Source organism: Patagioenas fasciata, chromosome 3 (assembly GCF_037038585.1).
Source record: "Patagioenas fasciata isolate bPatFas1 chromosome 3, bPatFas1.hap1, whole genome shotgun sequence".
Taxonomy (NCBI): domain Eukaryota; kingdom Metazoa; phylum Chordata; class Aves; order Columbiformes; family Columbidae; genus Patagioenas; species Patagioenas fasciata.
In genome coordinates, this window is record NC_092522.1 from 126263860 (window position 1) to 126276235 (window position 12376).

Here is a 12376-nt window from a genome sequence, read left to right on the forward strand (position 1 = left end):
TTTGATGAGTTCACACCTGTGCAATTGCAATGCCAAAGAGCAATGCAAGATAGGAGGGTTTTTTCCGCTGTGGGGGGGGATGCATAAAACCAGAGCTAAGGTGCGGTTGCAGGCTTGGTGGTGTGGCGAGTGGGGCGCCGCTTCGGTGGGAGCTCGGGGTGAGGCCCAGCGGGTTCTGTGTCCTGTACGCGTGGCTTTCGTGCCGCGGCTCTCTGTGTGCGTTTTTGTTTTGTTGTGTTTGTTTTTTGTGTTTTTTTCTGCGGGATTCCCGCGAAACGCGGCACAACCGCTCGGCCCGGGCTGCCGCGGCGGTCTCAGTGCTGCCGTCCTGTGGGCAAAGCGCGGTGCTGCACCCGGGCGCCCCAATGCCGTGCCGCAGCGCGCCTCAGTGCTGCCGCCCTGTGGCGAAACTCGGGTACTGCAGCGCACGGCCGGGGGCAGAGGCGCTGTTCGCCCCGCAGGGCTCGCAGCCAGGTATCTGTGTGTCAGTGTCCGTCCCCGTTTGTGTAAAAACGACATCCCTGCCTCGATGGCTCCTTAGAACGTTTAAAGATGTAAATATTTCTACCACTAACATTGTCGATCCGACTTCTTTCCTCAGTGGATCCGTTTTGCAGTCGGTGACCCACGATTACTTGGAAACAGCAGAAGCTGTTCGCTCCGGCGGAGCGGATTGAAAGGACCAGCCGCTGGAGGATGCTGAAGACTCCTGGGTCGCTGATGGAAGCAGCTTTGCATAAAGCAAGGGGTACGTGAACCTGGGCATGCAGTGACGACTGCCCAGCAGGTAATGGAAGCTAAACCTTTACCTCCAACGCCCGACAAAAATAACGCCAAGAAATGCCACTGAAAAAAACACAGTCAGGGAGGGTTTTTTTTAAATTTCCTTTAGTTCCCCCCCCTCTGCCCCGCCCTGCTGCGTTTAGTGCAGTGAATGACCCATTGGGAGATGACTGTGGATCTGGCTGTTGAAGGGTGTCTGAAGGAGAGGGAGATGTGTGTAGAGCAGGATTGGTTGTGGGGGTGAGTGTAACTGGTTTGGATGTGGGGTTGTAAATTCTTTTTGGAGGCTTCCTAGTTTCTGGTGTCACCTGTGGGGTGAAGCGTCTTTCTGTGTGCAGGTTTGAAAGGTGCGACGTACGGAGCTCCATCATTTGCCACCAGAACTCCAAATCACAGAGACAACGTTGCTGTGCAGCTGCTAAGGACAGTGTGTGTCTCAGGTAGAGTAACGTCCTTTGTGCTCTGTGTGCGTGTTCCTCCCTTGAAACGAAGGTGCGCTGCCCGGAGTTTCACGTTCCGTGTGGTACCTGCTGGGCTGAGTCTCCTCCCTACGCTCGCCCGTTTTAGCCACGTCTCTGCTCCAGCCCAGTTCGGGAGCAGAGTGGGTCATCACTGACTGCAGGGCGGTTGCACCTTCTTCAAGCTGCTAACACAGGAGGATGAATTTGGCTTTCTGCTCACATCACACATTCAGATACTGGGCAAGCTGCGTATCTCCTTCAAAAAAGAAACACTGTCAAGGGGCTGACAGAGCGTGAGTTTCACAACACAACAAACCAACTCTGCTAGGCTTACATCGTTTTGGTGGTGCATAGCATGTTTCACTTAATCCCGTCATTGCAGGTCTCTTCTAGAGCCTCCATTGTCAAATCTTGCTGGTTACTCACCCAATTTCCTTTCCTAACTGTCTTCCCTTTTTCCTTAGCGTTTTGAGAAGCTTGATCCTGGGGTGTCTGGGGGTTGCCAGCTGACAAAATGACATTGCTGTGGCCTTGCTGAGAACAGGTGTCCCTGTGAGCCACCTCCCGGGAGCAGAGCTGAAGTTGAAAGGCGGCCTGAAAGCCCCGGTGAGAGTTTTCGTTAAAGAAACCGGAGATGATGGGGTTGACGCTGCTATTGAAAAAGGCCAGCCGGTGAGCAAAGGGATAGATATAAATGTGAAAGAACTGCAACTGGACATCTGAAAGGTTGACATAGTCAGAAAGCATCATCAGAGTCCACAAGGGAAGCCAGGAGAGGGTGAAAAGCAAACCCACAATAATGAGCATTTTGATTACTCTTTGTTTCTTCTTTGACGTGCTGTGCCATCGCTCCTGGCTGTGCTTTCCCACCGTGGGCATCGCAGTGTTGAAGAGAGCAATGCTTATCCTGGCGTACATGATAACAGTGAGCGACAGGGGAGCCAGATAGATGTTCGCAAAGAGAACTGTTGTGTAGATCTTTCTCATTCCTGGGTCAGGCCAGTCCTCTCGGCACCAGTATACGGGGCGGGTTTCGTTGCCGTAGCCGAGGATCACCCTGAAATGTTTCTCTTCTTGTACGTGCAGCATGACGGCAGAAGGACACGTGATTGCGATGGCCAGAATCCAAGTGACGGCTATGATGATGACTGCAGTTGAAACGGTCAGCTTCTGCTCGAACGGATGAACGATGCAGCGAAACCTGCAGCAAAGATATCCGGCGACATACGTAGAGAAGCTGATTAAGGAACGCTCACTCAAACAGGCAAGCATACGTTCACTTCTTCAATTGCATGCTTTTGAAACAGATTAAACATGATACTCCAGTTGTTGGAAGCTGTGCTGTTGCTGGAAAAGTTACCATCGTGCGTTGCAAAGGGCCTCAGAAGGGAAACACTGATCAGGAAACTGGAAATAAGTTAGCAGATGCCAGTGTGAAACCAGCCACCGAAAGGACAGAGACCGATACAAAAGCCACACCTCTGATCCCAGGTGGCTGTCTCCTCCAGCCAACATCAGGAAACCGCAACAAAGAGGATAAGAAATTAATAGGAGATTTATAGCCGAATTAGAATTAGGGTCCAAAGAAGCTGTCACTGGTGACGGGAGAGCAGTGGTACCTCGCAGCGCAAGGAGCTGATGCGCTCTATTAAGATTAGGTGAAAAGGTAAGAGTGAATTTATAAACTGTTTGCGAAGGAGTGACCCAGCAATGTGAAATGTGTCTAGAAAACCATCATCTTAATACTGTATACAGGGTATAAATAAGAACAATTGGACGAGGGAAACGTCCCAGGACAACACTGGCAAATAGGGTTCTCCAAGCTGCCTAGAAAAGAGGGGTATGGCTATTGGGTGGCACTCACAGCAGCTCCCTTCTCAGGTTGGCCAGGAGCATTGCCGTGCCGGGGGGCGGCTGCCGGCCTGTGGGCCGGGGGCTGCGGCTGTTTGGGGCGCTGCCCCCGCTTTGTTTTCCTAGGGGAGCCCCCCCCCGCTTTTTGGGGGTTGTGGTACGTGCACGTGTAAATGACACAATGAGAGTAAATGACACAATGAGCTGCCTGTCGGGGCCGTTTCCCTCGTGTCGCGTGACGGTGTCGCTTGTGGCGCCCCAGCGTGAGCAGGGGCCGGCGATGCGGGTGGGGGACGCGGGGGTCAAAAGGGAGTCCCCCTGAAAAGAGGGGGTCACAGTCCAAACGTGCCTGAAAATTCCCGGGGGAGGAGAACACGTGTTCGACCTGTAAACACGAGTGTGGCAATTGCAAACAGAGAAATCTGTCCTTGGTATTTATATATTGCAGGATGGCATTCACGTGTATATCAAATGCTTTTATATCAACGCCCTTTTCTACTCTATTATATAAAGGATTTTTCGAATGTAAAAAATTCCTGTTGATGGTTTTAAAAATACCAATATCTTGTCTATACGTAAATTAAAAAATGAAGGACTCGAAAATGAGAAAAAATTATATAGAAAGCAATTTAAAATAGAGAAAAGTGTGAGTAGGTAGAGCTACCTGTAATGACTGTGCGTTACATAATCTAAACGGATATTAAATATCATCTCTATGTATTCACTCATACCCGTGTACGTATTTTTTTAATAAGTGCAAATAGATATCTCCGTCTAAACCTATGTAATTGTAAATATGTCAAAATCTGTAGATCTGGAAGGATCCTGAAGCAATGCGGGGCTGTGGGCCCGACGTCCGCTTCCTGCGGCAGGCGAGAGAGCGAGCCCCTCTCTCCGGGTGGCGAAGGCTCCCTCTGCGCGGCGTGCGGCGGGCCGGGGGCCAACGTGCGCGGCAGGGTCCGTGCGCGTATCCTGGAGCGGGACGGCTGCCTGGCGAGCGAGCCAGCGAGGCTCCATGTCCCCGAAGCCTCGTCTCGTAGGAGCCCTGACACCCCACCGTGTTCTCCTAGGCTGAGGACGGCCGAGCGCCCCGAGTTACCGGAGAGGAAGGGAGGAGAGAAGGAGACGGGAGCGTCTGAGCTGTTAGAAGCCTCCTGGCAGCCACCGAAAGCGAGAGCCGCTGTGAGTCCCTGGCCCTCGGGGCCTCGTCCCCGGCTTGTGTGTCCTGGTGCCTCCCTGCCCCTCCGTCTCCTTTTTCCCCACGCTTTCTCTGGCCCGTTCTTTTCCCTGCCATTAGTTTCCTCTCTGTGTCTGTATGTGCTGCTCTGTCTCCTTCCTTCCTCCCTCCCTTCGCCGTCTCTCTCTCTGTGCCTTTGTCGTGCTCGGCGTTGCCGGCTTTCTTCATTCCGTACGGCACTGTTCCCGTCCTCGTTCACGTTCTGAGCCTTTGTGCTGCCCCCCGCCCCGTTTTTTTTCTCTCTTTTTATTTTCTTTTTTCCTGTCCTCCGTCTCTCCGCGGGGCTCCTCATTCCTCTCTTTCTTCCTCCAAGCCCCTGTGTTCCCCGCGGTCTCTCGCTCTGCCATCGTTTTTGCCTGTTGCCCTCTCTCTTGCTTCCCGTTGATAGGAGGAACAAAAATCTTTTAGAAAGCCCTTGGCATAAGGCAGCAAGACCAGGCCTAACGGAACAGAAACCTAACAGAGAAACACTAGCTCTGTAGGGACTGGAGGTGGGGCAAAGCGGGATGTCCTTGGCTCGCAGGCTGGGAAAACGGGACGTTCCACTAAATGGAGAAGGAGCTACTTGAGTAGCAGCACAAAATGACAGCGGGCGTGCTCAAGACATGAGGTCGAGGAGCCGACACCGGGGCAGGGGGCACCGGGCTGCAGGGGCACCGGGGACCCCTGGAGACCCTTGATGGACACTGGCATACCAGAGATGGACTGCCAGCGAAGGGTGGGGTTATGGAAAGAACTTCTGTTTAATGCACTAACTAAGCGGTAGAAGCAAATGAATATGCAATAGGTGTATGTAAAGAATACCAAGAAGCGTGAATCACACGTACGCTCAAATACAGGGGCCATCCTCTGAGCGTGCGGTGCGCTGTATTGAAATTGCCCGCCGTTTAACACTTTCAGAACAGCGTTAGAGAGTCTTTTTTGCCGACTTTTTGGTATCTCTCCGCGTCCCGTGGTTCCTCGCCGTGTCCCCGTGTCCCGCTCCCTGCCCGTGGTCGCGTTCCTCTCTGTCCCGTTGACCGTGCCGGGTTTTTTTCCTCCGTCTCCGCGCCGCTGCCGCCGCGCCGATTTGTTTCTTTCTGTGCCCTGTTCCTGGTGCTCTTCCGGCCTCTTTTCCTCTGTCCCCGCCGCTGCTTTGATCTCTGCCTTGTTTTTTCAGAGCCCTGTCCCTTTTTTCTCTTCTCGCTTTTGAAGAGAAGCTGCCAAGTTAACGTATACTGCGATGAAGTTATAGAAGGTGTACCCGTCATTAACCAGTTGACATGAGGTAAATGCTTTCTGACCGCCTGCACGATGAGGGGATATTTTTCACCTTTTAGATCCTTCTGCACGACAAGAGGGAGATGGAAGATTAAGTAACACGTTGTTTAGAAGCTGAGAGCTTAGTTTATATTTGACTAATAATTAACAGATGTATTGTCAGCGAGAAACTAAACAATTATAACTAACATCGTCAAATGAAATAAAGAACGTGGCTCAGCAGTGCTGCTGACTCTGCCGTCCCGTTTCTTTCCCCGTTTCAGGCGGTGAGCCAGCCGGAGGACCCGCTCTGTCCGGCCGCAGGGCCCGCGGAGCCGAGGACTCTCTTGGCGCACCCCGGGGATGTCTCTGGAGAGACTCCTCGTCTCGGTCGGATCGCCGCGGGGACGGACGAGGACCTCTGGTGAGAAGTCTTTCTTCTCTGAAATTTGGGACCGGTCACGTGCTCGCGAACTGTCCGTAAGTCGTGGTACGGAATTTCGGCAGGATAGCGTGGACGGGGTTGCGAGCACCTTAGAGGTATACAGTAGTTGCTGTGGAGTTGTTTGTGCGGCCAGCTTTTGGTGTTGGTTGTTCCCGTGCTCCGTTGTGGTGCAAAGCTGGCTCTGTATGTAGCTGTGAAGAGTACCGTAGTTCGGTTTAATTCTTGGATGTGCCTTGGTTCTGACTATGCACTTGAACACCGAAAACTACAGCAGGAGCTGCTGTGGCTTTAACTTGCGAGGAGTGTGAGCGTTGTGGAGCCATCTGTGTTGCAGAGTGTCCTAATTGCGGTGCTGAGTGTTAGAGAGATTTGAGCTGGGTACCGGAATTGTTTTGTTTTGGAGACGGTGGGATAAACTTGGAGTACAACTTGTGAGGGCGGTGTGTCGTGGGTAGGTTTGAGTATTATCTGTGGAGTACTGCTGTAGGTGTTAATAGTTATTTGCTCGTATTTGTTACAAGATGAGCCGTGTCGTTCCGTGTGACGCGTAATGGGAGGACGGCGTAGTAGCGGTATTCTGAAAAAGAGCCTGTTAGGGTGTATTTTAGCTCACAGGAAAGAGATTGAGGAACCACCTGGTGATAATGTGAATAGAGCAACCTTGATGAAATCTTGTGAGCAGAGGCCATTGTATAAATTGGACAAGGAAGGAAAGGCTGTGCGCAAAGCGCGGTGCTGCACCCGGGCGCCCCAATGCCGTGCCGCAGCGCGCCTCAGTGCTGCCGCCCTGTGGCGAAACTCGGGTACTGCAGCGCACGGCCGGGGGCAGAGGCGCTGTTCGCCCCGCAGGGCTCGCAGCCAGGTATCTGTGTGTCAGTGCCCGTCCCCATTTGTGTAAAAACGACATCCCTCCCTCGGTGGCTCCTTAGAACGTTTAAAGATGTAAATATTGCTACCACTAACATTGTCGATCCGGCTTCTTTCCTCAGTGTAAAGCAAAGGAGCGCGGTTTGTTGTTTCCTTTTAAAGGCGGCTGTTGGAAGCCGCGCGGGCAAAGGGCGTGGGGGTCCCGGCAGGGTGGCGAGAAGGCGAGTGAGGATGCAGAGCGGGCCAATCAGATCGCTCGGGAGGGCTGGAGGGGCGGAGCGCTGATAGGCGGGGAGAATGGCAATTGATGTGCGCAGGCAGCCAATCAGATTGCCAGAGGGGCGGGCGTTGAGGCCTCAGTATTGCGCATGCCCAAATTGCGCAGTCCTCAGTCAGGTCCGACCCTGAGGCGGGCACCTGGGCGCGGAGCGCGGGAAGGAGCATCCAATAGGAGGACGGCGCGCTGGGGTGAAAAGCAGCCAATCAGAGCGCACCGACTCAATCCCGTTTGAACAGCTGCCTCCCTGGCAAGCGCGTCCGTGGTGTCTCGGGGCGGGCACCGGGAGTTAAGGGGGAAACGGGGGTCGAGGCGAGGGAGGGGAGGCTGAGGAGCGCTCATTTTGGCCTCTCCTTCCCCTTGCCCTGCCTCTCCGTCCCTTTTGCCTCTCTCTCCCTCTCTCTGTGTCACCTTGTCTTGCTCCCTGTCCCTATCTGTCTCTGACAAGCTGACCTGCTCCTTGCCCTCCTTTTGTATGGAATCACAGGCTCATTCTGCTTGGAGAAGACATGTGCAATTTTCTAATGACTTGACGGTTTAGAGAAACGGCCTGGAAGAGATCATTCCTTTGTCTTTTTTTTGTGTGTGTTTTTTGTGTGTTGTGTGTTTTTTTTTTCCCCACGTGGAGGAAAAAAAAAAAAAAAAAAAAACAGAAGAGGCAAATTCAGTGCCTCTGCGGAGAAGCTGGCGACCAGTTTTAGTTAAGAACGCACACCCCGTTGGCGAACGGGTCCCGCGGCAGTTCCACGTGTTGCAGGTAAAAGAAGGAAGTTTGATCTGCCATAGAGGAACAGCCGCCTCTTTCCCTCCTTAGGGTCGAGCGTTGCCCTTGTCTTTGTTCACATGAATTTATGGGCACGCTGGAAATAGCCTTTAAGATTTATATGTAGAGTTTAATCTAAGTGGTAAGTGGCATGGGCATAGTTAATTTTTGAACACCTTGCTGCCAGTTGAAATGTAAGGGATGAAATGTGATGGGAAGTAATAAGTAAATTTGGGGTTGACTTCTAGGGTGTTTTTTTCCCCATTAGTGTAAATCAATGGCACCGTTGTCCTGTGGCTCAATCTCCGTTCTGTTCCGTGGAGTCTTCAATTTAGGATGTTCAGGTAAGAAAGTTTGTCCTTCCAAAGAATGACCAGCCATTGGTAGGACAGAGAGAGGCTTTTAAGTGCATGATCAGAATTTAAGCCAAATTCCACTTGACGTTGCTGCTGTTGGTTTTGGTTTTCACTGGTTTCCCCACAGCTCCCTAGTGTTTGGGAGCTCGGAGTGGGCATTTTTTTCCCCCAGGGAGAGGCTATGCTTAAGAATGAATTTGTTTCCTTAGAGGAGTGAGAGTCCGTTTGTGTAACACAAAGAAAAACCCCAGCCTAGTCGAGTTCTGAGTGTGTGTCTGTGAGATGGCTGCTTTACTTTGATGAGTTCACACCTGTGCAATTGCAATGCCAAAGAGCAATGCAAGATAGGAGGGTTTTTTCCGCTGTGGGGGGGGATGCATAAAACCAGAGCTAAGGTGCGGTTGCAGGCTTGGTGGTGTGGCGAGTGGGGCGCCGCTTCGGTGGGAGCTCGGGGTGAGGCCCAGCGGGTTCTGTGTCCTGTACGCGTGGCTTTCGTGCCGCGGCTCTCTGTGTGCGTTTTTGTTTTGTTGTGTTTGTTTTTTGTGTTTTTTTCTGCGGGATTCCCGCGAAACGCGGCACAACCGCTCGGCCCGGGCTGCCGCGGCGGTCTCAGTGCTGCCGTCCTGTGGGCAAAGCGCGGTGCTGCACCCGGGCGCCCCAATGCCGTGCCGCAGCGCGCCTCAGTGCTGCCGCCCTGTGGCGAAACTCGGGTACTGCAGCGCACGGCCGGGGGCAGAGGCGCTGTTCGCCCCGCAGGGCTCGCAGCCAGGTATCTGTGTGTCAGTGTCCGTCCCCGTTTGTGTAAAAACGACATCCCTGCCTCGATGGCTCCTTAGAACGTTTAAAGATGTAAATATTTCTACCACTAACATTGTCGATCCGACTTCTTTCCTCAGTGGATCCGTTTTGCAGTCGGTGACCCACGATTGCTTGGAAACAGCAGAAGCTGTTCGCTCCGGCGGAGCGGATTGAAAGGACCAGCCGCTGGAGGATGCTGAAGACTCCTGGGTCGCTGATGGAAGCAGCTTTGCATAAAGCAAGGGGTACGTGAACCTGGGCATGCAGTGACGACTGCCCAGCAGGTAATGGAAGCTAAACCTTTACCTCCAACGCCCGACAAAAATAACGCCAAGAAATGCCACTGAAAAAAACACAGTCAGGGAGGGTTTTTTTTAAATTTCCTTTAGTTCCCCCCCCTCTGCCCCGCCCTGCTGCGTTTAGTGCAGTGAATGACCCATTGGGAGATGACTGTGGATCTGGCTGTTGAAGGGTGTCTGAAGGAGAGGGAGATGTGTGTAGAGCAGGATTGGTTGTGGGGGTGAGTGTAACTGGTTTGGATGTGGGGTTGTAAATTCTTTTTGGAGGCTTCCTAGTTTCTGGTGTCACCTGTGGGGTGAAGCGTCTTTCTGTGTGCAGGTTTGAAAGGTGCGACGTACGGAGCTCCATCATTTGCCACCAGAACTCCAAATCACAGAGACAACGTTGCTGTGCAGCTGCTAAGGACAGTGTGTGTCTCAGGTAGAGTAACGTCCTTTGTGCTCTGTGTGCGTGTTCCTCCCTTGAAACGAAGGTGCGCTGCCCGGAGTTTCACGTTCCGTGTGGTACCTGCTGGGCTGAGTCTCCTCCCTACGCTCGCCCGTTTTAGCCACGTCTCTGCTCCAGCCCAGTTCGGGAGCAGAGTGGGTCATCACTGACTGCAGGGCGGTTGCACCTTCTTCAAGCTGCTAACACAGGAGGATGAATTTGGCTTTCTGCTCACATCACACATTCAGATACTGGGCAAGCTGCGTATCTCCTTCAAAAAAGAAACACTGTCAAGGGGCTGACAGAGCGTGAGTTTCACAACACAACAAACCAACTCTGCTAGGCTTACATCGTTTTGGTGGTGCATAGCATGTTTCACTTAATCCCGTCATTGCAGGTCTCTTCTAGAGCCTCCATTGTCAAATCTTGCTGGTTACTCACCCAATTTCCTTTCCTAACTGTCTTCCCTTTTTCCTTAGCGTTTTGAGAAGCTTGATCCTGGGGTGTCTGGGGGTTGCCAGCTGACAAAATGACATTGCTGTGGCCTTGCTGAGAACAGGTGTCCCTGTGAGCCACCTCCCGGGAGCAGAGCTGAAGTTGAAAGGCGGCCTGAAAGCCCCGGTGAGAGTTTTCGTTAAAGAAACCGGAAATGATGGGGTTGACGCTGCTATTGAAAAAGGCCAGCCGGTGAGCAAAGGGATAGATATAAATGTGAAAGAACTGCAACTGGACATCTGAAAGGTTGACATAGTCAGAAAGCATCATCAGAGTCCACAAGGGAAGCCAGGAGAGGGTGAAAAGCAAACCCACAATAATGAGCATTTTGATTACTCTTTGTTTCTTCTTTGACGTGCTGTGCCATCGCTCCTGGCTGTGCTTTCCCACCGTGGGCATCGCAGTGTTGAAGAGAGCAATGCTTATCCTGGCGTACATGATAACAGTGAGCGACAGGGGAGCCAGATAGATGTTCGCAAAGAGAACTGTTGTGTAGATCTTTCTCATTCCTGGGTCAGGCCAGTCCTCTCGGCACCAGTATACGGGGCGGGTTTCGTTGCCGTAGCCGAGGATCACCCTGAAATGTTTCTCTTCTTGTACGTGCAGCATGACGGCAGAAGGACACGTGATTGCGATGGCCAGAATCCAAGTGACGGCTATGATGATGACTGCAGTTGAAACGGTCAGCTTCTGCTCGAACGGATGAACGATGCAGCGAAACCTGCAGCAAAGATATCCGGCGACATACGTAGAGAAGCTGATTAAGGAACGCTCACTCAAACAGGCAAGCATACGTTCACTTCTTCAATTGCATGCTTTTGAAACAGATTAAACATGATACTCCAGTTGTTGGAAGCTGTGCTGTTGCTGGAAAAGTTACCATCGTGCGTTGCAAAGGGCCTCAGAAGGGAAACACTGATCAGGAAACTGGAAATAAGTTAGCAGATGCCAGTGTGAAACCAGCCACCGAAAGGACAGAGACCGATACAAAAGCCACACCTCTGATCCCAGGTGGCTGTCTCCTCCAGCCAACATCAGGAAACCGCAACAAAGAGGATAAGAAATTAATAGGAGATTTATAGCCGAATTAGAATTAGGGTCCAAAGAAGCTGTCACTGGTGACGGGAGAGCAGTGGTACCTCGCAGCGCAAGGAGCTGATGCGCTCTATTAAGATTAGGTGAAAAGGTAAGAGTGAATTTATAAACTGTTTGCGAAGGAGTGACCCAGCAATGTGAAATGTGTCTAGAAAACCATCATCTTAATACTGTATACAGGGTATAAATAAGAACAATTGGACGAGGGAAACGTCCCAGGACAACACTGGCAAATAGGGTTCTCCAAGCTGCCTAGAAAAGAGGGGTATGGCTATTGGGTGGCACTCACAGCAGCTCCCTTCTCAGGTTGGCCAGGAGCATTGCCGTGCCGGGGGGCGGCTGCCGGCCTGTGGGCCGGGGGCTGCGGCTGTTTGGGGCGCTGCCCCCGCTTTGTTTTCCTAGGGGAGCCCCCCCCCGCTTTTTGGGGGTTGTGGTACGTGCACGTGTAAATGACACAATGAGAGTAAATGACACAATGAGCTGCCTGTCGGGGCCGTTTCCCTCGTGTCGCGTGACGGTGTCGCTTGTGGCGCCCCAGCGTGAGCAGGGGCCGGCGATGCGGGTGGGGGACGCGGGGGTCAAAAGGGAGTCCCCCTGAAAAGAGGGGGTCACAGTCCAAACGTGCCTGAAAATTCCCGGGGGAGGAGAACACGTGTTCGACCTGTAAACACGAGTGTGGCAATTGCAAACAGAGAAATCTGTCCTTGGTATTTATATATTGCAGGATGGCATTCACGTGTATATCAAATGCTTTTATATCAACGCCCTTTTCTACTCTATTATATAAAGGATTTTTCGAATGTAAAAAATTCCTGTTGATGGTTTTAAAAATACCAATATCTTGTCTATACGTAAATTAAAAAATGAAGGACTCGAAAATGAGAAAAAATTATATAGAAAGCAATTTAAAATAGAGAAAAGTGTGAGTAGGTAGAGCTACCTGTAATGACTGTGCGTTACATAATCTAAACGGATATTAAATA

The 12376-nt window shown here is 51.9% G+C and overlaps 2 long non-coding RNA genes across 3 annotated transcripts; both read left to right on the plus strand.

Moving 5' to 3' along the window:
* Positions 1–639: 639 nt before the first annotated feature.
* On the plus strand, positions 640–2504 carry LOC139827787 (uncharacterized). The gene is made up of 3 exons (XR_011738725.1): positions 640–748; positions 1122–1223; positions 1709–2504. It is a non-coding gene; the product is annotated as an uncharacterized lncRNA (long non-coding RNA).
* A 1465-nt stretch (positions 2505–3969) lies between these two features.
* On the plus strand, positions 3970–11078 carry LOC139827788 (uncharacterized). Of its 2 annotated transcripts, XR_011738727.1 has the most exons (9): positions 3970–4052; positions 4166–4277; positions 5492–5599; positions 5856–5995; positions 8192–8267; positions 9176–9322; positions 9696–9797; positions 10283–10424; positions 10905–11078. It is a non-coding gene; the product is annotated as an uncharacterized lncRNA (long non-coding RNA). The 2 variants fall into 2 exon arrangements; XR_011738726.1 differs by lacking the exon at positions 10905–11078 and having other exon boundaries at positions 10283–10465.
* The last annotated feature ends 1298 nt before the right edge of the window (positions 11079–12376 follow it).